The following is a 25,315-nucleotide window of genomic DNA, read 5'->3' as shown; positions in this document are numbered from 1 at the left end:
GCGAATTTGCACCTGGGCAGTAACCCATAGCAACCAATCAGAGAATAGATTTTTTTTTTAGCCAGCTGCAAGGAAAACAATGAAAGCAAACATCAGATTGGTCGCCATGTGCAAATTTGCCCAGTGTTTATAAATGATCCCCAATGTGGCTATAAGGGAAGATTTAAGATGCCAATTTGTGTCCTTTATAATAATTCACCAACATATCTGCCATGTATGGGGCCCTCTGAGACCTCTCAGACTAATATCTGGCCAAAAATCAGCCATATGTCAATCAGGCAGGTTTGATTTTCCGGTCAGCTTGATGACTGCAGCAATAAAGCTTATTCCCCTAGGGCCAAATGATCGGATTAGCCCACCTTTGGTGGTTATATCAGGGAAAGGTCTGAGAGGTTGCCAAACGAGCTGATCTTATTATGTATGGTTACCTTTACAGGCTGAAACTGAAAGCTGAGCCAGCAGAAGTGTTATGGCAGCTAAAGGGTTAATAATCATACGTAAATATCAGTGATAGTTGCCTTTTAAACTCTCAGACTCTGCTGTGAAACTGCCAACTCCAAAATATACCTCAAACGTGTAACTTACTTATTTTGTACAGATCGATCCTCAGATGTATTGCTGCATATAATTAAGGGGTTCTTCTCCTTGTTTAGAGGTAAAATAGTGTCAACCTAGAGTAAAAAAAAAAAAAAAAAAAATTCAGTTCAAACTGAACATATTGTACAACGGTGTAGACAATACAATAGTATGACCCAAAAGAAACACTCACATCTTGGGTTAAAGCTTCTGTTTTTTTCAGAGAACTGGATTCTGCAGGATTTCCCACTTTATGAGAATGACTGACTTCAGGCACATTTACATTATCGTTTGTGTCAGAGCTAGAAACCAAATCGATAAGTTGCTCTTCCTTTTCAGAACTAGTTTTGAATGAGTTACAAGGAGGAGATTTGTCCTTAAGCAAGCTCAGTCCATTTTTGGACATCTCCCCATTGATTGATTTTCCATTCCAGTTGCTGTTGTCCAATCCCTTATACTTCTCTTCTGAGTTTTCTGAAGAATCTGCACCATAAGGTACCAGCAAACTGGACCTGGCCTTGCAAGTGCCATTGACTACTGGTCCTGAATACAGCTTGCTTGGCGAGTGTTTCCTTACTAGCAGCACAGAAGTGTTTGAGGTAGGCTTATTAGAGTGCTTAGTAATGGTGGATGAAGGGGTGGGCTGGTGTAAGCTCTCAGTCTTATGTACAGTGGGTAGGGAGAGTCCTTTCTGATGGCATTTATTGATACTGATTGTAATCTTTTGTTTCTTGTTGTTGGGAATATTGATTAGAGTCGGCCGATTCACAACAGTGTTACCAAGAGGTGGCCTTTTATGGTTCATGTTGTTAGTATTCACTACAGAATTGTTCATCTGGTTTTTAGGCGACTTCTTGCCATTCATGTGTTTTGAATTCTGAAAGGAGTAGAAGTAAAAAAGAAACAACATCCTGATGAGTAGGATCCTTACTCGTACTTGTTATATGATCACCCATGCGACTGCACCAACAGAAAATATTAACTTTGGTGGTGGAAAAGGGGCACGCACCACAGGCTTACCTAGGCCTATAATGTACTAGAATATAGTTTAGCAACATCATCTGATTCCAATTAGAAGAAAAGAGGTTCTGTTTAAATATTCGGAGGGTTTTTTTTTTTTACAGTTGGAGCTGTGAAGATGTGGAATTCTCTCCCTGAATCAGTGGTACAGGCTGATACATCAGATAGCTTTAAGAAGGGGTTGGATGGTGTTTAGCAAGTGAGGGAATACAGGGTTATGGGAGATAGCTCATAGTACAAGTTCATCCAGGGACTGGTCCCATTGCCATTTTGGAGTCAGGAAGGAATTTTTCCCCTCTGAGGCAAATTGGAGAGGCTTCAGATGGGTTTTTTTGCCTTCCTCTGGATCAACTGGCAGATAGGCAGGTTAAAAAAAGTAAAAATCTTTTTTCAACATAACTTACTAGTTACTATGTTACTATGTATCCGGCGAATAAGTAGTATTTACCTGTGTAATGTCTAACGTGACAATAAACCGAAAAAAAAGGTATGGACGGCTGCAGAGCTATCTTAACTAAACAATGTGTGACGGGTTGCATTTTACTAGAAAAAAAACACAGGAATGCTCACCTTTATCTTGCGAGGAGGTCCAACCAATACAGATTTGGCGCTGCCTGCCCGCTGGCTGCTGCTTGGTTGTGGGGAGCTAGGACTGGTTGAGTGCAGGGAGTAAGAAGCTGTTGCACTCTGAAAGGTCCGAGATCTTCAAAAGAAACAAAACAAAAAAAAAAAAAATCAACAAAATAATTTCTACAGTTTCTTCCACTGAACACAGAGACAAGAGAGTGCAAAAGGTACCTGACGTAGAACAGAAGATAAGCCTGCTGGTTAAGAACTGTTCGGATGTCTGTGGTGGAAACAGTGGAATCGTTCATAAGGTACCACTTTTCATTACATGCCTGAAACAAAGCAGAGAAATACATTAAGATACTACTAGTAAGACTGCCAAAGATATGAAACGGGTGCCATATATTCCTCAGCACTGACTAGTGTTTGAGTAGTAGAGCTGGGCACACTTATTATGTGTTACTATCAGTAAGTAGCCACACTGCATGGCATCAAGGAGCTACAGTGTAGCCCTGACTTTAATTCTATACAGTTATGCTTGTTCCAGGTGTTGCGACGCTAATAGGATGATCGCACTATTCTCTAGAGACAACACAATTACTTCTATTCATTTGATTTAGCCTTACGCTCATTGAGTTTGCACAAACCATAGAAGTGTGGGGATCTGCAGAGACAATAACGGCTTACCTTTACGTAGCAGTAATAGTGGCCACCGTGGCAGCTAAAACCAGTATGTATGAGGACAGCATACAGGGCGTAAATAATTGGTTCTCCATTGGGGTCAGAAGTGTATGGACGAAGATCAAGATACTCTGGATATTTTATTTCCTGTATTAATATGGTTAAAAAAAAAAAAAAAAAAAAAAAGTACACATTTAGTGCAGCAATGTTCAGATTTGCACAGAAATATTCATTAGTGGGTCGAATTCATGTGAATATTTTTTAAAGGAGAAGGAAAGTTCTATATAAATACACCAGTAAACCCTCAGAGTAATGCTGCTCCGAGTCCTCTGTCAAAACAAACACAGCATTCTTTCCTTCTATTGTGTACTCATGGGCTTCTGTATCAGACTTCCTGTAGCCCTAGTCCTTTCAGTTCCTGCGCCGGCTTCACTATGGCACGCGCGGCCGCGCACTTCCTAGTTTTACGTGCCGGCAGTGTAACGTCATCACACCAGCGGCGCGAAATTCAAATATTTAAAGGGGCCTCTGATCTAAACTTATTGCCTGTTGTTAGGTCTAACTTGCTTGTATCTGGGTGCGATTCTTCTGCTGTTTGACTCCTGTTTTGACCCTTGCCTGCCCGACTATTCTGAACTCCGATTATCCTGACCTTTGCCTGCCTGCCTGACTATCCAGTTTCTACTGATATTGACCCTTGCCCGCCTGACAATTCGTGTATTCTGCCTCACCGACCCCGGCCTGTCCGACTACGATTTTGTCTGCTCCCTGAACTATACCTTCCGTCCTAAATCTTGCTAACGACCGTGCCCCTTTGCTCGTCTCCTCTTATTAAGACCTGGCGGCATCCAATTAGCCAAGGGTTCATACCGAAGTGAAAGGCGGCTGTTAAAGGCAGAAGCAAGAGCCAAGACCAGGGAGCCTAGCACTGGTTCTGGATTAAGGGTGCCAGTCGTGACACTAACATTGACTGGTCACCGAATAATTTCAGAAACTACAACTACCATAAGCGTTACAAAAATCATTGTAAAAGTGACTTAAAAGTATCTTTTAGCAGTATATTCTGTCAGCTAGAAAAGGACCAGGAAGGTCTGAAACTGTAATTGTCCTTTGTAAAAATAAAGGTGGCTTTATTCTTTTGAAATGGGAGTTGTATTTTTCTATATATTCCAGGTGTGAAGCATCTTTTTTAACCTAGCAGATGGAGGCCACACTGGAAAGTGCAGCATAATGCTGATAGATTTTTAATGTATTACAATTTCATAAAGATGTAGTTCTTACAAGAGTGACTTTTAAAACACTGTACTGGCCTCACCCCTTTGGAAATCAAAATAACTATATAACCCTTGGCATCTGGCAAGAATCTGTTTATGGGTCAGTGTTTGGCCGGCACTAATTGTACTACAGATCAGAAAGCTGTATGTTACTAACCTTAGACAGTTTACCACCGTTAAAACGTGCAAACCTTTTCAGGGACAGTGTCAGCACATTGGACGTTCGATGAATTGTAAATCTCTTGCTAGCAGTCACCACCTGCTTGCATCTACAAAAGCAAACCGTAACAACTTTAAATATTGCATACTAGGAGTCACATAAGTACGGGATCTGTTATCCAGAATGCTGCAAATTACAGAAAGCTTGAGGAAAGGCTATTGTAAGCCTGAAACGTTGCTGTGTTGTATTTTTGTCTGAGAAAAAAAGACCTCTGAATAAAGGCTTTTTAAGAAAAATTACTTTATTTGGTGCCGTCTACATTCAAAAGTTGCAAATAACAGGAAGGCCATATCCCATAGACTCCATTTTGATGTAATAATGCAAATGTTTTCCATATTTCTCTGTAATAATAAAACAGTAGCTTGTACTTGATCCCAACTAAGATATAATTAATCCTTATTGGAAGCAAAACCAGCCTATTGGGTTTATTTAATCTTTACATGATTTTTTAGCAGACTTAAGGTATGAAGATCTAAATTAAGGAATAAACCCTTATCCGGAAAACCCAGGTCCAGAGCATTTTGGATAATAGGTCTCATGATGTTGCTTAAACCAACCATAGAAAATAAAAAAGCACAAATGTAATGCGTCTTCCTCCAACTGATCAGTCAGAACAAAGTGTTAGGGTGGAGGAGGATATAGCAATAAATAAACAAGGAGAATATTATTTTATTGTTCCTTTTTAATTCCTCTCTCTATATAATTGCCATGGGCTAGACCTTAACAGTACTACACAGACACTACCTATGATCACGGTACCCTGACTCGTGAAAATTAGATGAAAGACAAACTCCCAGATGTGCAGTAGGAGCACCAACAATAGAGGAGGAGGCCTTGTGAGAGTGTGTTGGTAATCTCAGCTTTTCTTTTTCTGAAGAGTTCATGAGAATGTTTTTTTTTTCTCTAAATTTGCTATCTCCCTGCTAACACAGAGGGATAGGGCAATAAGCAATTTTTAAAAATCAGTAGATCAAATTGTACTGGCAAACAGGACTTTCCAAATTGCACATTGATGGAATTAGGAGTTGGCACAAGACTGATTCTTTGGGGTGACACCTGTACCAGAAGTTTCAGAGTTAAAAAAATAAATAAATAAATAAATTACAAAAAAAATAAAAAAATCTTACTTGCTACATTTGTAGGCATTGTCTCCATTCAGCTGTTCCGGTCGTACAAATTGCTCTAGGGCTTGGTTAACACTATGTGCCATCTGAAAGAATGACAATACACCATTAGTGCCTGACCGCAAGGGAAGAATTGAATAAAAAAAAAAATCATATGGGTCCTAGTGTGGGAGTGAAAAATATGTTAGGCAGTTTAAACACATTGGGATTCTGTCATGATTGTTATAATGTCGTTTTTATTTCTAAATTTCACTGTTTACACTGCAAATAATTCACTCTACAATATAAAATGTCATTCCTGAACCAGCAAGTGTATTATTTAGTTGTAATATTGGTGTGTAGGTGCATCTCAGGTCATTTTGCCTGGTCATGTGATTTCAGAAAGAGCCAGCACTTCAACCGAAGTTTCCTTGTGAGGCAACTTTGGGCGACTTTGGAAAACGAATCGCTCAGAGTGCCATCTCGCCAGTGATTTACATTCTAGCTGGCGGGAAGCTAGGGAGATTAGTCGCCCCGAAGAAGAGGAGATTTGTCGCCAGGTGACTAATCTTTGCCCTTACAGAATATTTGCAGTGTGCAGCTACTTTACCTTTATCTCTAGTGTGAGATCAAGATATTGATCGTAGATGTCAGACACAGCTCTACAGTTTAGACATGTGACTGAAACAGAAAAAAATATGATGGAAGTGAGACTTTCAAAATGACTCCATAATTATAAACTAAAAAGCAACTGTTAAAGTCAGACTCTTTTCTACAAAAAAACACACAAAGGGGCAAATTCACTAAGATGCGAAGTTGCGCCAGGCGCAACTTCGCCGCACTTCGCCAGGCGTAGTTTCGCCAGCGCTTCGCAAATTCACTAAAATCCGAAGTTGCGCACAGGGGTAGCGTAAGGTTGCGGAGTTGCGCTAGCGTTGTTTCGCTATATAAAGTGAAGTTGCGCTAGCGAAGGCTAATTTGCATACGGCGCGAAATTCAAATTTCAATGGAGGAATACGTATCTGCACTACAAATGCCTAGAAAACCTTCAAATCAGCAATTAAAAATTTTATTTTGCCCTACACATGTGCCCACTGTCTAGGTAAGTTGCCATGAGTCAGGAAATGTAGGGGGGAGGAAGGGGAGCCCCAAAAACTTTTCGATCTTTTTCAGCCTATCAGCCATCATGTAGAAAACACGCCAGCGTTTTTTGGGACTTAGAAAAAATTTTGACTTTTTTTTAAACAATCCCTATCTACTCTATTGCGCTTCACCAGGTCTGAGGTGGCAAAGGAAGTCTAGCGTAAAAGGTAGCGTTCACTACACTGCGCAAGTTAGTGAATTTGCGTAGTTTCGTCGCTAGCGAAGATTCGCCTGGCGTAAGGTTGCGAAGTAACACTAGAGAAACTACGCCAGCGTTCATTAGTGAATCTGCGCAGTAGCGAAAATGCCAAACGCTAGCGAATTAACGCTAGCGTTTGGCGCTTCGCCTTAGTGAATTTGCCCCAAAGAGAGCTATTCACAAAAATTATATATTTTTTTATACACGATCGAATAGATGTGTGAGAGGCTAAGGTCAAGCAGATTCTATGGGAAGAAGTACAAATGTAGCAAGGAAATAAACTGATCACACCTACCATACAATTAAAAAATGCCGGTCATTACAGGGGTTTGGATGTTTCTGCACCTTGTGTTACATTAGTCTTATTTTCTGTCACAACAGAGGTTCAGATTTCAAGTGTCTATATATTTTACAAGTTCGGTCTTTCTATTTAATCTGCCACTTTCTGCCAAGCGTTCTTATCTCTGTTGCTGCCTTTGTTAGCAGTCGAGCAGCCTAAGGGTCAGGTCACAGGCAGATTCGCGGACATTAGTCACCCGGCGACAAATCTCCCCGAACTGCCTCCCTGCCGACTAGAATGTAAATCGCCAGCAGGATGGCACTCAGAGCAATTCGTTTTCCGAAGTCACCAAAGCTGCCTGACGAGGAAACTTCAGACGACTTTGGAAAATGAATCCTGCTGGCGATTTACATTTTAGCCGGTGGGAAGACAGGGGAGGCAGTTCGGGGAGATTAGTCGCCCTGAAGAAGAGGAGATTTGTCACCGGGCGTCACCCCGAATCTGCCTGTGTGCCCTGATAGTAAGAGCAAGGGCACATGGGGAGTGGTTTTAACAGTTTTGACATTTTGTAGCTAAATTGTCAGGGGCACTTTTTTTTCCAGGTAATTACTGCTCAGAAACTGGCATGTCAAGAAACAGCAATCACTTTGAACAGCAATTGCCTGGCAGCATTGGTGGATGGGCAAGTTCGAAATAAACTTACAGGCGATTTCCCAAAGTCTTTTTTTCCCCAACAATGTTACAGTGGCGTTGAAATTTGCAACTTTCAAACACGGTGAAAAGATTACATCATAAACCATAATGAAGAAGGAAGAAGAAGCCTTGTCTGTAAACATTATCTAGTGTAACAATTTTCTCGTCTTTTGTATTTTTATTGGGGTGGGGGCCGGAGCTGGGGTTTTTCTTTTTTTTTTTCTTTTTATATTTTAAGTTCTGTAGAGCCAGATATTCCAGCCTTTCAATTTGTTTTCATGTTATTACATAGTTACATAGTTAAATCAGGTTGAAAAAAGACAAAGTCCATCAAGTTCAACCCCCTCCAAATGAAAACCCAGCATCCATACACACACCCCACCCTATTGTTCAACAAAACTGGGAGTTTTTCCATTTCTAAGATCCACAAGTCTATTTTTAAACTCTTGTGGAGTTGGGGGTAACCCCGTCCATCTTTTAGCTTTAACATATCTTGTGGCTTCCCTTAAATCTTTTCAGTTAAAGGAACAGTAACATCAAAAAATGAAAGTTTTGTAATAGAAATATAACGTACTGGTGCCCTTCACTGGTAAAACTGGTGTGTTTGCTTCAGAAACACAACTATTATTTATATAGATAAGCAGCTGTGTAGCAATGGGGGCAGCCATTCAAAGGAGAAAGGGCTCAGGTTACACAGCAGATAAGCTCTGTAGAACATAATGGTATTATCTGTTATCCACTATTTAACCTGTGCCATATAGCCCTTTTTCAAATTTCCGACATTGCTACAAAGCAGCTTGTTTATATGAACTATAGTAGTGTTTCTGAAGCAAACACATCAATTTTACCAGTGCAGGGAAACAGTACATTATATTTTCATTACTTTAAAAACATTTTTTTGGTGTTACTGATCCTTTCAATTGCCCTTAGAGACATATCTGACCCTCAGAGTATACCTAGAATCCCCTGCCATAAAGCAAGGACTGCGGTTTGTCAAAATGACTACAAAAAGAATAGTCATTGATATATTTGAGTTCTAATTTGCATAACAAGAAGGATTTTTGCAAGCTTACCTCGAGAGCGCAGGTATCCACCAAACACTTGATGAATAAGGGTAGTGGCTTGCGTGTGTCGAACTAACCTGAAATTCACAAGAAATAATCAAGCACAGGTCCATTTATGCACAGAACAGCAAGCAACTGATGGCCTGCAAATCAGGAGCTCCAACGAGTCAATTATTTGCAAAGACATATTTGGGCTGCCTCCAAGGCTTCTCATTTATTGGATTCCAACGGCTTTCTGATGGGCCTGATTACCAGTCTCATACATGTAAAACATTTCCAGTGTTTACAAGTCTACAAACCCCGAAATGCTGCAGGAAATGTACCCATCATATTATTTAGGATTTACAACGGTCAACTGAAACAAGTACACTGTAATTCATCTATTACCACAGGTTATTGTCATCTTATTAGCATATAACTATGACGGGGCTCTTTTCAAATTGCTAAATCTCATTATTTTCAGGGACAGCCTCATTCTTCCCAAGATTTCAGAATTGACTTGCTACACATATGCTTATCAATAACCCTAGATGTATATACTAGCATTTTTCACAATCTGTCTCTATGGTGTATATACACATATATCACAAATGGCAAAGCCACAAGCCCAGTGCCATTTACGCCATCACATTTTTTTTTTTTATTTGTGCTGGTGTAACTGCCATGGTGTAATTGTTGTGATCACATTTCATGAAGAAGCACAATTAGGGGCAAATTTATCAAGAGTCGAATTGGAAAATTAGCCTAGGGAATTGTTCAAATTCAATTCGAGTTTTTTAAAAAATTTTTAATTTGATTTTTGAGATTTATCATACTCTGGCCCTTTAAGAACTCAAACTCGACTATTTTCCACCTAAAACCTGCCAAATTGCCGTTATTGTCAATGGGAGATCCAGGGATCAAGTTGCAGCCTTGCCGACATTCATGGATTTTTTTTTTTTCGGAGAAAAAATTTAATCAAGTTTTTTAAACTCGAATTGAATTCCATTCAAATTCGATTAGAGTTTTTGGGTCAATCCTACTCACCAGAGTTTAACAGATTCGATTTTTTTTTTTTTAATACATTTTGATTGGTCAAATTTCGAGTTCATGGAAGTTTATGCGAGTTTTTAAAAACTTGCATGAATTGGAAATTCGACCCTTGATAAATCTGCCCCTTAAGTGTGTGGCCCTTACCTGCAGGAACCTCTGATGCAGGATTTTTGCATCTCATCGACTGTATAATGGAGAAATTCATGTGCGTCTTCCTGGCTCCCATAACGGAAGTTTTTCGAGATGCCTAATGGATACATGCAAACAAGTCTTTGTACAAAGAAAAGCAATAAAACCAGAAATTGTTTATGCTCTTAAAACTTGCATTTTTTCTAAACCACTGTACGAGTACATACAACAAAGGCGAGCGTTTACTACAAGGTAATATTTTCTAAATACATTTCAGAAAATGATATGATATAAAATGTTTATATACAATATTTTGCCATTAACAGCTGCTTTACTAAATGTTTTAGCAGGACCAGTATGAATATTGGCTCATGTGTGGCTACTTACGTCTAAGATTATTGACAACGGCCGACGGCTTGATGACACCTCCAGAGTTTGACAGAGCCATTGATATATGAGTCTGCATTACGCACATCATGCAAAAGTCTTGTCTGTGACCTAAAACAAAAAGAATTACCAGGCAAATGTGATCAAGATTTTAGAAGAGACAAGAAAGCAACTGCTTAACTTTTATAGTGTGTCTAGTGTACAACAATCAATATCCGAGTCAGAATCTACAGCACATTAGCGGCACACAGAGATGAAGCGTGTTTTGACTACCCAATTCACAATTTCCCGGCAAGGTATTTCACTGAAATTAGTTGTTTTCTTGGATGGTCAGGTAAGTACCCTGCAGGGGTCTACGATACTTAAACATCGCAGGTATAGAAACATAGATTCGCCCCTGTGTTCCATTGCTATAAAACCGGAGATACTGCAACAGCTCAACAATATTGTGCAGTCATTTTTGGAAAGGAAAATACTTAAGTAAAACACAAGTGTTTCATGGACTGATTTAAAGTGGACCTGTCACCAAGACACAAAAATCTGTATAATAAAAGTCCTTTTCAAATTTACTACATGTCACAGCTGTCCACACATTCCCCCGTTCTCTTAACCATTTAATTGTGTAGCCAGGGCATGGAAATGGACGTCAGGTCCCCCATTCTGGTGCACAAACAAGATTCTGAGATGATACAAGGCTTGTCTTTATAACAGTGTGCACAAAATGGCTGCTGCCTGCTTGCTATAATTTTGCAATCCCAGACTAAAGGAAACAAGATTCAAATAATTTATATAGTGTAATTAAAGTTCATTTTGCTGGACTAATGTGATAAAATAGGATTTTGAATCATTTCTTTGGGTGACGGGTTTGCCAAACTTTCAAAACGACTTTAGGGCAAACTAAAGTTATTTACTGTAATTTGCTCTTCGTAAACTAGTGGAAAATAACGGGAATATAACAGAGGCACACTTATCCACACCCACATAAGTAACCGGAATTGGCCAGGTGTGATGCAGTGCCCACCGTTTAAAATGCATGTTGTAATTATACTTCATTTTCTCTCTATTAAGCCTTAGGCCCTGACTGTACCTGCTTATTGTTTAACAGTTCTTCTCTTTCTGCATCATTTGAAATCCTGGCAGGAAAGGAGGGACTAAACACCAATGTTACAAATTGTAACAACTTCTCCACAGCTTACAGACAGCATGCAGGAACTACATAACCCACAATGCATTGCACTGGGATGTTCCATTCCTTATTAAAATCATGCGTGCAGGGAATTGTGGGGTTTGGAGGATGCAGGCGGAGGACAGATGGCTGTTGATCGAAAGTAACAGTAGTCAGACAGCTCAGCAAAGTAGTCAGAAAGATCAGCAGGGGGGGTGTGGCCTGCGATGCATGGAGTAGGACGCAGAAGTAAAGAGCTCCGGGTGATAATCCTGCATTTTACCCTGTTTATCCTCCGTCTTCACTACGGTGCTTCGAATAGCTCCTGACTCTCCGATACAACGACCCACCAAATATAGGGAAAAACAGCGCTGGCAGAACACTGGGCTGCTCCTGGTCAACAGACCCGCACCACGCGCTTTCCCAAAATGCCGGCGCAGCGCATGAAACAATACAGTAGGACATAGGAAAAGACCGCCGTGGCTTACAACAAAGGTGAGCATGAACGCAGCACAGACCTTAAGCAAATATGCCCGAACATCTAGATGTACAAACGCTCAGAGAGCGCACAATAGAGTCAGAACGGCGTATTTCAGATCTGGAGGACAGTAAATACCTGTTCTACAAGCCAAAACAGATGACTTAGAAAATCGTCTGTGATAGAACAATATCCGTATTGAACGTGCAGAAGGTAGACAGTTCGAATGGTTTGTAGAAAACTGGCTCACCCAAACATTTGGGAAAAAACCCTTTTCACATTGCTTTTTAATAGAAAGGGCTCATGGAGTCCCAACCAAAGCACCACCTCCAGGAACTCCTCCACGGCCACTCATTGCCCGCATATTCAGTATGAGAACCATAACGTTTCCATTTATCCTGACTTTTCCATGGAAGTCCGCAATCAAAGGCTTAAGTTCAACCGAGTCAAAGAAAGGTTGCGGAAACTACAAGTGCCTTACTCTATGTCCTTCCCTGCCCGCCTACGAGTGACAAAGGATGATAGAACATATTTATTCACTTCCCCGAATGAAGCGCTGCAATGGATAGCCACCGCTAGGACCGAGAGGACAAGGATCACCAGGACCAGCAGGACAAGAGGATTAAAAGAAATACACCCCTTTTTTTCTTTTTCGGCAATTTCCCTGGAGAAAAGCTGCCAAGAAGCAACCTGGAGCGATAGAAGTGTCCAAATTGAAACCGACCACATCGCATTGGACCCTGGAACCAGAGAACTAAGGCTTACACCCTTTGGTCCCCCCTCTACAGTTATGCTTGATAGTTATGGGGAAAAAAACATTCAAGTTGGGGTGGAACGGGTGGGGTTTTTTTTGGCTTTGCTGCAACTGGACTATTATCTGGATGTCGTCGTCTTTGCCCAACATTCTTTTCCCTGCCTACCCCCAAACATTCTCAAATTTCACACCTGGAACGTCACTCTACTAGTCCTTTAGCTACCGTTAAACATTGATGATCCTTCTGTGTACAGTCCACATACTCATACCAAATGGTGGAGGTAAGACTGTTCTCATGGAATGTTCGAGGACTGGGCAACCCTATAAAAAGGGGACTAGTTTGCAAGGTAATCAGGAGGGCCAAGCCACACTTAATTTTTCTCCAGGAAACCCATTTAGAGGGCCATAAAGTATGTGCTTTGAGGAGACCATGGTTGGTGCATATTACCACTCTACTTACTACTCTTATGCAAGAGGTGTCTCGATTTTGGTTACTAGATCCTGTGCATTTGCTTTAACTAAACGGATATCAGACCCTGAAGGGTGTTTTTTGTTGATTGCATGTTCCATGAATGGTAAAATGTATAACATAATCAATGTCTATATGCCACCTCCCTTTAATGAGTCATTGCTGTCACTTATTATGGAGAAATTTCTAGCCTTACTGTACGCACCCACAATAGTAATGGGGGACTTCACTCGGTTATGTCCGAATCAATATATAGAGGGTCTAGTGCCTTAGTACAACCTCTCTCTTTATCCAAGTGGGCAATCACCTTTCACTTCACAGATTTGTGGAGAGAGAAACACCCGGAGGAAAAGAGATTTACTTGCTTCTCTGCCTCACATAACACAATGTTACGCATAGACCTGGCCTTTGGATCTCCCGAAATTCTGATGCAAACTAAACAAGTTGAAATATTACCTGGGGGAATATCAGATCATTCCCCATTAATGTTATATATTGAAACAGCCCCCTCACCTACTGACAGAATATGGAAACTCAATAAAAAGTGACTCCAGCAATAGGACAGAACCTCTACAGTAGAAGGGGAGTTAAAAAAAACTATATTGAACTGAATAAGGAATCAGTTACCCGACAGATATTGTGGGATTCCATGAAGGCATATACCCAAGGGCAATATATTCAGCAAATTAAGTCCTACAACAGAAAAACTCAACGCAAGATCCAAACTAGAGGCTCAAGTCAAGTAGAGGCTTATTTCTTTACTACATTGCAACTAAACTGGCAAATGTATGGTAGTGGTATGCCCCTAATACAGAGAATGCTGCTACCACAGTTGAAGCGCAACTAGCGGGCTCCTACGAGGCCCTAAAGAATTCATTGTACCGAGGTAACAGCGGTCTTCAAGGCAAATCGATTGGATTCAATTTAGACTGATCATTCACTGTGCTTCCGTCCAATGAAGACAATAACTTGTAGGAAAAGGAGTGATGAATTCAGTCGGACGCAGTGGGTTGCTGCAAAAACTGTGTTTTTTATTTTAACACTATGTTAAAATAAAAAACACAGTTTTTGCAGCAACCCACTGCGTCCGACTGAATTCATCACTCCTTTTCCTACAAGTAACAGCGGTCTTATCACCACCACTACAAATACTGTATGTTAGATTGAAATGCAATACTTCAATAAGAAAGATAATGAATATTCAGGATGTCTGCCCTTATGGTCAATTACCCTAATTTTAGAATATCCCAGATGTCCTATGGCTATGGGCTAATTAAATATTTAGGTCAAATAACTGAACATGGTGATATACTGTCCTTTAATGCCCTAAAAGATAAATTTCTACTGCCTAACAAAATGTATTTCAGATATTTACAACTACACCTTGCCTACAGATCCCAAATGGGAACACTACAAATAGACACTACACCCAGGTGACTGGATTTATTTGCAAGTGAACCAGCTCTTTATAAGGCTGTATGACAATTTTACTCCCTGCTAAACAAACCACAGAAACCGGTCCTGCAAAAGCTGTTTACTGAATGGTCAATGGATGCCCCTCACCTTACTCCAGAAATGTGGGAAGACATCCTAGAGTGGCACATGGCAATACTGATAAGTGCAAAAGATAAGATGATCCAATTTAGATACCTACATCGAACCTATTTAACACCTCATAGGTTACATTTAATTAATCCTACCATCCCGAATATATGCCAAGGCTCCCAAGCAAACTGTATTCATATGGTATGGCAATGAACATATGCCATCATTGCTACTCCAAGATGATTTAGATCTGTAGAACCCCTCTACCTTCCCTTACTCCCTCCTCTTTCTCATCTGGCCCGCTCCCCCCCCCAAAGACGACAATATTCCTGAACTAATTGGGTAATACGTTTTTTATTTTATAAGCAACGTACTCAGATGTCCAGTCAAAGATACATAATTGAAGGTACACCACTTGCATGACATATATCATACGTTAACTACTAACCTTGTAAAAGAATACTTACTTGATGATGTTTAAATTGGGACAACTGTATACAATGCTACTTTTCTGTAATTCTCATGAACGCTCCTTCATTCTTTTTGTGTTGTGTGTTGTTTGTGAAATATAATCTCAATAAAAACAATTTTTTTAAAAAAATTAAAAAACAAAAAAAACAAAACAAAGATCAGCAGGAGAGCAGGGGGCTAGGCTTAGGTAACTGTCAGAAACCATTAAAAATCATGAAAAGCAATATTCCTGCTTTACGGTAGCGACCTCGGCCCTCTCCCGCATAGATCTGGCTTTAGCTAATCCGGAGGCCCTCCATTACATTCAGGCAGCGGAATTCCTACCTAGAGTTTGCTCTGATCATGCCCCCTTACAGGTTACCCTCACCTTCCCTGGCCCAAAAAGCTTTCGAATGTGGCGTCTAGCTCCCAAGTGGATCCACAACAATAATATCCGTGAGTCCTTTACCCCTCTGCTGACAGAATTCTGGTCCACAAACAAAGACTCTGCCTCTGTAGCAACAGTGTGGGATACCTGCAAAGCCTGGACCAGGGGTCAATTTATCTCCCTTATAAAAAGGGAAAGAGTCCAGATAGAGGCAGGCATAGAAAAGGCGAAGCTGGCTCTTAGCGAGGCTGAAAATTCCCTTAGTCTTACGGATGACCCCCAGGCTAGACTGGCTATGTCAGCGACACAGCGGTCCATTGACCTCCTTCATGTATACAAGTATTCTCAACTAGATATTGTCAGGCGGGCAGCCTGGTACGATAGGGGTGATAAAAATGGCCGGTTGTTGGCCCTACTCGCCAGAGACCCCCTTCAGGTAACCTCTATCCCCAGACTACTTACAGCTACTGGTGAGGAGCTACACAATCCGCAATCCATAGCCAATGCCTTTGGGGAATTTTACAATGGTTTGTATCAGTCGAGATTGCGGCCTGATCTCCCAACTTTAGAGTATCTATCACCGCTACCCTTTCCCACCCTGACAGCTGAACAACTCTCCTCACTAGAGGGTCCCATCACAATTGACGAGGTCAAGGTAGCTATAGGCAGCTTCCCCAACAACAAATCCCCTGGACCTGACGGCCTGCCCATAGAATGGTACAAAGCGAATGTCGATGCCTTAGCCCCTGCACTAGCAACCCTATTTAATACCTTCTCGCCACAGACTGCCATCCCACACTCTTGCACTCAAGCCATCATATCGGTATTGCTCAAAGCGGGGAGGCCCAGTCATTGCTGCGATTCCTATAGGCCGATATCTTTATTGAATGCAGACATCAAGATTTTTGCCAAAATTCTGACTGTCAGGCTCCAGGGGGTCATCGACCATCTAATTCACCCCGATCAGACGGGCTTCATCCCTGGCCGGGCCACTGACATTAACATCAGACGTTTGTATACGAATCTCCAAACCCAACATGAGAATGCTGGGGCTAGGGTGGTTGTCTCCTTAGATACCGCCAAGGCCTTTGACACAGTGGAATGGCCCTATCTCTGGGAGGTCTTGCGACGCTTTGGGATAGGTGATAAGTTTATAGGCTGGATTCAGGCATTGTATAGATCCCCGACTGCAGCAGTTAGGGTCAACTCCTTCCTCTCAGACACTTTTCACTTGCACAGAGGTACTAGGCAGGGACGCCCCCTGTCCCCCCTCCTTTTTGCTTTGGCAATAGAGCCTTTGGCTATACAGATACGTGATGAGGTGACTATTAGAGGGCTCAAACTAGGGCAGTTGGAAGAAAAGGTGTCATTATATGCGGATGACATGCTGATATATCTGGCGGATCCGGAGGAGTCATTGCGTAATTTGCTGCAGCTAGTGGATACGTTTGGGGGGTACTCTGGCCTGAAAGTGAATTGGGATAAGTCTGTCATCCTCCCGATAGATAATGTTCCTCCCCGCCCCACCCAAGTCCCTCTTCCGCTACAAAGAGTCCACTCTTTTAAGTACCTGGGTATTGAAGTCCGAACTGAGCTGCGGGACTTTATGACAGACAACCTTGCCCCGGTGTTGCAAGATTATCGAAGGAAAACGACCGTCTGGGCGACTCTCCCACTGTCTTTGGTGGGGAGGGCCAACCTAATAAAAATGATCTACTTGCCCAAGTTTTTATACAAGTTGCATAATTCTCCCGTTTATATCCCACGAGCGTGGTTCAAACAACTTGACAAAATCACCACTGCTTTTCTCTGGGCGGGGTTGAAACCCCGTATTAGCCTTGCAACCCTCCAACTCTCGACAACAAAAGGGGGTCTGGCGCTACCCAATTTTTTGCTCTACTATCATGCTTCACAACTGGTTTATGCTCACTGGTGGCTGACCCAAGACCTATCTAACCCTGCTCTTTTGGCAGAGGCAGCCAGTGCCACCTCGTAAGAAGCCCTGGCCAATCACCTATATAGGGGGGAGCGCTCTCTGTTTCCCTCTACTCCCTCCATGGTGTCAGTCATCAGGATTTTTGGGATCACCTAAAACGTCTTTACCCTCAGCCTAACACCTGGTCCCCAGGTACCCCTTTATGGGGAAACAGAAACCTCCCACATCTGTGTAATTTTTCGCAGGCTGAACTCTGGGCCCAGAGGGGGATCAAATACTTGGCCCAAGTAATAGAGGGGGGCCAGCTCAAATCCTTTCAGGAACTGCGGGAATTGTACCAATTACCCTCTCACATGCTGTTCCGCTACATTCAGCTCCGTCATGCCCTCAGGGCACAGTTCCCCTCCATGCCACTAGACATCTCACAGAGCCAGCTGGAGCTCCAACTCAGGAGACCAGCCCTACTGAAACCAGTCTCTATGATATACTCGATTCTGGGCAGTTCCTATAAGTCTCACCTAAACGGGCTCCGATTGAAATGGGCTGTAGATATCCCTGAAATGGAAGAGGGAGCTTGGGAGGACGTCTTGGACCAGGTCCCTGATCTCACTATCTCCAACAGAGATAGATGGATTCAATTCAAGTTTCTCCATAGAGTGTACTTAACTCCACAAAGGTTGGCAAAGATCTATCCAGGCACCCCAGACACCTGTTAAAAATGTGGGGCGGAGGTGGGGACCCTCATGCATGTGTTCTGGTCCTGTCCTCTTATTCAAAGATACTGGGACCAAATCCTTCGGTTCCTCGCAACGAATTTCTCCCTTCCATTTATTAGATCCCCGGAATTGTGTTTGCTAGGTTCCACGGGTCCCCTAATGCTGCAGTCCTATCAGAGGCTCTTTTACCTGCAGCTGTTGTACTATGCAAAAAAGACCATCCTTCTCACTTGGAAGGACACCAGCCCTCCCACACTTGTTCGCTGGAAAAAGTTATTAATGACACACTGCCACTGCACAAGGCTGTCTACCTAGCTAGAGCTGTCCTGATAAATTACACGCGATCTGGGGTCCCTGGATTGATCTGCTTCCCACAGCTGCTCCCTAATATAACTCCCTGCACATGACTAATGCAAGACTAGATGATCTAACTTATGGAGTGACCTAGGTGGTTTTTGCTGTGTTTCATCCGTGTCACTGTGTATGAGCTTTTATTTCTTTTGCACTGATTGACAATGTGACCACTTCATTATGCTTTATTTATTTTGTACTTCAACCTTAGACTGTACTATGTATGTTGTATTTCTGTTTTCCTTTTTTAATTTCTTTCCCTTTTGTAATGGTTAAAATTTTTCTTTTTTTGAAAATGCAAAAATAAAACCTTTTAAAAAAAAAAAAAAATCATGAAAAGCCTGCATATTTTTTAAATGATGTATATTGCAAAGTTGCTTGAAATTATGTTTACTTTTTAAAAAGCTTATGTTATGTTTTTTTGTGGAGTTCCCCTTTAACTGTCACATTTTCTTAAACGTACTTGAGATTACGTAGATATAGATATCCTTCAATTGCAACACACAAAATCAAAGAAAATTTTAGAAGAATAAAAACTAATAAAAAAATATAAACTGGCTTAATGACCTGATTTACATTTTTTGCCCTAGTTATCAAGATTAGCTGGTTCTGCCAACTGATCTGATCCTCAGGAGCAAAGTTCAGAAGAAATTTTCAGTCTTCTTAAGTTGCTCTTTTTCTAAACAGAAACATCAGAATACTTTTCTCCCGACTGTCGGGTCACATGGCTCAGAACGATCCACTATTAACAGAGGGTATGAGCATTGCTGGCACAAATTAAAGGAAAACTATACCCCTCAAACCCCTTCAGTTTGCATTGTTGCGATAACCCATTGCAGTCTTTTGCTTTTCAGTTTTTTTCCTTCACACATGAAAGCACTGGAAAAATGTTAAGAGAGAAAATAAATGTACCCTTGTGTTGTGCCGATGTTTATTTTGGCTTACCAATACAGCTTACCAGAAGTCTGTCACTCTGTCGTTTTTGTTCTCTGGTAGGTCAGTCTGAGCAAGGGTGGAATTTAATTTGGGCACTACCGGGAAGGGGACAGTGCATAAGTGTTACAGACAGGAATTGTCAGTGCCCAGGAGAAAACTCCATTGATATAGAGACACAGAGGGAATAGTGCAGCATGCAGGAGGATGGAGACACTATTGGGTATATACTGCTTTCTTACGCATTAAAGGAACAGTTCAGCGTAAAATTAAAAACTGGGTAAATAGATAGACTGTGCAAAATAGAAAAATGTTTCTAATATAGTTAGTTAGGCAAAAATGTAATGTATAAGGCTGGAGTGACTGGATGTGTAACATAATAGCCAGAACACAACTCCCTGCTTTTCAGCTCTCTAACTAGGTTAGTCAGCAACTTGAAGGGGGGGGGCACATGGGACATAACTGTTCAGTGAGTTTGCAATTGATCCTCAGCATTCAGCTCAGATTCAAAAGCAAACCATTATGATCCATGTGCCCCCCCTCAAAGTCACCGATTGGTTACTGCCTGGTAACCAATCAGTGGGAAGCAAGAAAGCAGGAAGTAGTGTTCTCCCTATTATGTTAGACATCCAGTCACTCCAGCCTTTATACATTACATTTTTGGCTAACTAACTAGAAACATTTTTAATTTTGCACAGTCTATTTACCCAGTTTTTAATTTTACACTGAACAATTCCTTTAAATGTTTCCATTAAATTGGAGACACTGGCATAACTCCAAAACAGGCTAAATTTTAAGTGCATATCTGTCCGCAAACTAGTACCTGATAAAACAGTACAGTACAGTAGTAATGCCACCCTGGCTTGTGTTAAGGATGGTAAGGATGAAATGCTCTGCCCTCAAAAGTTATGCCCTCATACTTTATTAAGGCAAAAGTAAATGTAAGCTATGACCTTAAGTACAAACGTATAACTGCCTTTTATAAAGTATCTATATGAGGACATTGTTATCAAAAAAGGAAATACCTTTGTCATTGCCATATTTAAGCACATTATTTATTAAAAAAAAAAAAAAAAAGTACTTTTTTGGGAGTGAAAATGGGTAATAAAATGCAATACAATTTTCTCTATCTGAAGTGTTCCACGAAAAGAAATATATGTGTGTTAATATTTGTGGCAGTTGCTAGACGCGCTGCTGAACACTGGATGTGGAGAAAATATATACCTGCCAATATGATGGCTGTATCATCCAAATCCTGGGCTTTTCCGTGAGTCCAGGGTCAAAAAACTCCAAAATAGCTTCTAGGTGTTGAAGAGCAACGTGAGTGTTTGCTCCCCAGAATCATTGCTCACGTTCCCAATTTAAGGAAGGGCTTAGTGTCACAGCACAGCTGGGCAAATTTGTTGACACTGGCAAGGATTATAGTGGACAAGTTTAGCAATAGGTTGCAGTCTTGCTTGAAGCCAGCGCTGCATAGCATCAAGAAATTACAGTTAGAAACATTAAAGGAAACAGAAGATCAGAGTAGAAATTTAAAAATAAAACACTTTCCTCCAATTTCCCTTGCTGTAGACCTTTCAGTCAGTTTAAAATGGTATGCCTCCCACGTGGGTCTATTTAATGAATGCAGCTGCATATCTAGAAATAAATATTGGGAGAAGATACTGGGCCAAAAAAGTCACAATTTCTGGTCCCATGTGCAGATGAGAGCTGCTGTGATATGAGCCTAATAAAGCCCCTTAATGTGCAATTGTGTTATACTGTAGGTGTTGCTGATCTATAATAAGACTGATCTCATCTAATAACTGAGGGCAAAGATAGGTAACCTCCAGCACTGTATCTGCTGCAGAACTAGAACTCCTAAAGCTAAGGGAGGTTACCAGATATATTTCAGCAGCAGCTGGAGTGCCAGAGGTTGCCCAAGCCTGGCATAGGGAGAATGTAATCCAAACACATACTCACATGTTTCAGAGTGTTCTCGACTAATAAGGTAGTTAGAAAGAGGTGCCGTGTAGGTTAAACACTAATACAGAATTCACAAAGCATGTATTTCCAAGATTTTGGAGACCAGCTCCAACTTTCTGCACACGCTGCCACTTCAGACAAATCTTTTCTGGGGGAAAAATAATCTCGGGTGGATCAATGCCATCCCCAGTTTTCTTGGGTGGATCAGTTCCATCTCCTGGGACTCCTGAAACGAGAAGACAAACAGAAAATGTAAAAACCCCTCAATGCAAAACTTCTATGCACTTTATATTTGAGGTTAACATCACAATAAAACCCTGCCCCTTCCTTCCACCGGTTCCTTTATACTCATGGCGTTGCTTAGAATGGATTCACATATGTGAATTATTGTTTGTGATTTGGCTGACAATAAATGTATGTAGGCAGTGATGAATGGAATGGCAAGGTTTTACATGTCATAATTAAAATTATATAAAGTCATTGTTCCCGAGAGCTTCATGAAGGCAAATATGTCAGAAAAACTGTAGTGGTTTATTCACTCTTTTTGAAACATCACGTTTATGGTTTACTATACAGATAAAACATACATTTTAAAATTTAAAAGAAACAAGATATAATAGAGGGAAATATATTTGTGTTCTATTCAGAAAATGACATGAGCTGATAAAATGGACATAGAATTCTCACAAAGAACTGTCGACTATTTAAAAGTGGTTGAAGATGGTTAAAAGTAGGTTGAACAAGGCCTTGACTAAGCAATTAATAGCACAGAAAGATCTATACTTTATTGGATATCTCTCTAGATCTGCTATGGTTTCTCTTTCAAATGTCCCTGCCAACATCAGGGTTAGCCAATCACAGCCCTGCAGGCACACAAGCAAACACAAGTTTAGTTCCTGATCAGGTCAGCCTAACTGCTGATTGATTCCTATCCTACAGAGCAGTAAAATGAATGCTGCCGGCTCCCCTGGACAACATGGAGGCAGCAGGAAGTGGACCTGATGGGCAACAATGCAAGTTTCAGAAAGCATTACCTTGCTGCAGCTGCATTATCATCCCACGATGTACAGCCCCACGTAAAACATCAAATTTGCTTTTATGGAGCGGATATACACAGCTGGCTGATCAAAACCAATTGCTGATTGGTTGCTATATGTAACTTCAAGGAGAACTAACACCCCAATAATAAAAACCCCTACCCTAAATAGTTCCCCCACTCTGCGTGCATGGATGATTACCCCTGAAAGTGCCCTAATTCATTACTCGCGTATAGGTGTAGAGTACGCGCAAGGCTCATGGGCGCCATCTTCCGGCTCTTCACTACTCTTCGGGTCCTCTTCCTTCCCTTCGGCAATTTCCAGCACTTTTGGCGAATGCACTGCTGTTATGAACTGGAAGACTGATCCAACTGCGCATGCACCAATACAGCGTTCACTTCTCGAAGAATACCGAAGAGCCGGAAGAGGTCGCCCATGAGCCCCGCTGCGCTTACTCTGCACCTTTACGTTGGTAATGAATCAGAGGCACTTTCAGGGTTAATCACCAATGTGGGGGGGCGGGCAGAGACAGGGAGGGAGACTATGTAGGGTAGGGTGTTTTAGTTCTCCTTTAAAAGCCAGTATGTCTCCTTTTTCAAAAGTAGGTTGACAATGTAGTCCACTTTTATGTATGTAAGTCAACCATAGCAATTGAAATTAAGGATTTTGATTAAGCAGAATAAGCCAAATATATAAATGTGACGGTTAGGAGTCTTACGTGGATCATTCTGCTCGGATGGCACAGGCTTTTCAGGAACAGATGAGCTTGAATAGACGGCCGCAGCAGGTACCACTCCATGCCCAATTTTGGCCAGGGATGATACAACACCCCAAACCGAAGAACCATTTTCCATTTCTCCTGATGAAGGTGCCACTGTTTGGTTCTGGCAAGCATCAGGTCCCGAATACACTTTATCTATTATAGTCATGGCTTAACACTGCAAAATACAGAGAGGAAATCTATTGTTTTACGTTTCTCTGTTCTGCTGCTTTATCTGCAATGTACATTACAAACATATGCAGGACTTGATCACCACCAGAAAAACAAGCAGATCGTTATAGAGCAAGCTCATGTAATGGCCTCATCGCTGTTGTTCAATAATAATATTGTTGAAACAAACATTTCTTATGTTTCCCCACTCTGGAGAAATGTACACGACTGTAACCCTGAGCTTTTTAGATTTAATAATGGATCGTGCCAGAAGGCATAGTCTATTAACGTCAAAGAGGTTAGCTTTTCTAAAACTATTCCTTTTTAAAGGGATTGTTCACCTTCAAACACTTTTTTTTAGTTCAGTTGTTATCAGATAGTTCACCAGAAACAAAGACTTTTTCCCCGTTTACTTTCTATTTGTGACTTTATCGAATATTGAAGTGTAAAGTTTCATTTTTCACCTTCTAAAGCAGCTCGGGGGGGGGGGGGGTTGGTGACTCTTTAACTCAATTGATTCATTGATTATCCTTGTCCCTGCTGAGCAGAATCTCTGGGACTCATTAAAGGCAGCTGTTAGAATTGATACTATAATTGCTAAAATTCCACAGATACTGCTGAGAAATGTATCAATTAATGCGTCAACTAAATGTGTCAACTAATGCGTCAACTAATGTGTCAACTAAATGCGTCAACTAAATGTGTCAACTAAATGTGTCAACTAATGCGTCAACTAATGCATCAACTAATGCATCAACTAATGCGTCAACTAATGCGTCAACTAATGCGTCAACTAATGCGTCAAATTGTAACATTTCAGAATCTGCTCCTGGATCACTGAGCTGCCAGACTGAAACCCCAGAGACCGGGACATTAAACTTTAATCTTACATTTTGGGAAAAACGCTAAAAAAATAAAAGGTTGAAAGCAATTGAAAAAAGTTTTTGTTTATGGTGAACAAGCTGAAAAAAATAAGCCCTTTAAGAAAAGAACCCCAATTTACCAATACAACATTCATGTTCGTAATGTGGAAAGTTGATTTGTTTAATGGGACTAAAAAAAAAAGAAAAAAAGGTAAGCTTCAGAACTTATTTTACACAGCATCTGGCCAGAAATGCCCTGGCATGCTAAGCTTAGATACCCCCTCTAATCATTTTACAACTACATTACATTTTACCCAAGCAAACGCTCCTGTACCAGCACCAGCATATCATTCACAGCCCTTTAGAACACAGAGCAGCTCAGTAAAGTCACATCACTGGCAATAACCATATCAAATTGCTGGAGATTATCTACCAGGGCTTTGCCATAAACCAGTACCACAGAAGAATAAGTCTATTGTGCATACAAATGCCATGCAGCTTTCAAAAAGGATATTACAATCCAATAATCACATACAGATCATCAAACCTCTCAGTGTATGCCAAAGCACTTCTAAAAGACACCTAAGTCAATAGCAACCTCCAATATTGTAGGGGGCAATATCTAGTCCTGAAATCAAAACACACATACCAGTACCTGAATTCAGCATGTCGGATATAAAGCATACAATTCTCCATGCTTCTAAATATCACACGAGATCCAGATAGTCAAGAAGAGCTGCCCACCACAGTATCCAGACAGACCTAAATTATGTCAGTCTCACGTCAGTCTCACATGGGTTTTAAAAAGAGGCATAAGAATGAAAGCACAAACAATGCATAACATACTCCCAGGATTAGCCAAACTATCTTCTTTGCACAGATCCCAATATACCTTGGAGAGTTCTGAAATCAAACTGGCCTTCTCGCCATGGCAGCCTCCGTCTCGTTCCTCTTCACAGTGACAGG

The 25,315-nt window shown here is 41.1% G+C and overlaps 1 pseudogene; it reads right to left on the bottom strand.

Annotated features, from left to right (window-relative positions):
• Window positions 1–477: 477 nt before the first annotated feature.
• On the bottom strand, window positions 478–23,872 carry LOC108702309 (annotated as a pseudogene).
• Between the last annotated feature and the right edge of the window lie 1,443 nt (window positions 23,873–25,315).

The sequence above is a fragment of the Xenopus laevis genome, chromosome 9_10S (genome assembly GCF_017654675.1).
Source record: "Xenopus laevis strain J_2021 chromosome 9_10S, Xenopus_laevis_v10.1, whole genome shotgun sequence".
NCBI classification, from domain to species: domain Eukaryota; kingdom Metazoa; phylum Chordata; class Amphibia; order Anura; family Pipidae; genus Xenopus; species Xenopus laevis.
This window is presented reverse-complemented; position numbering and strand designations above follow the sequence as displayed.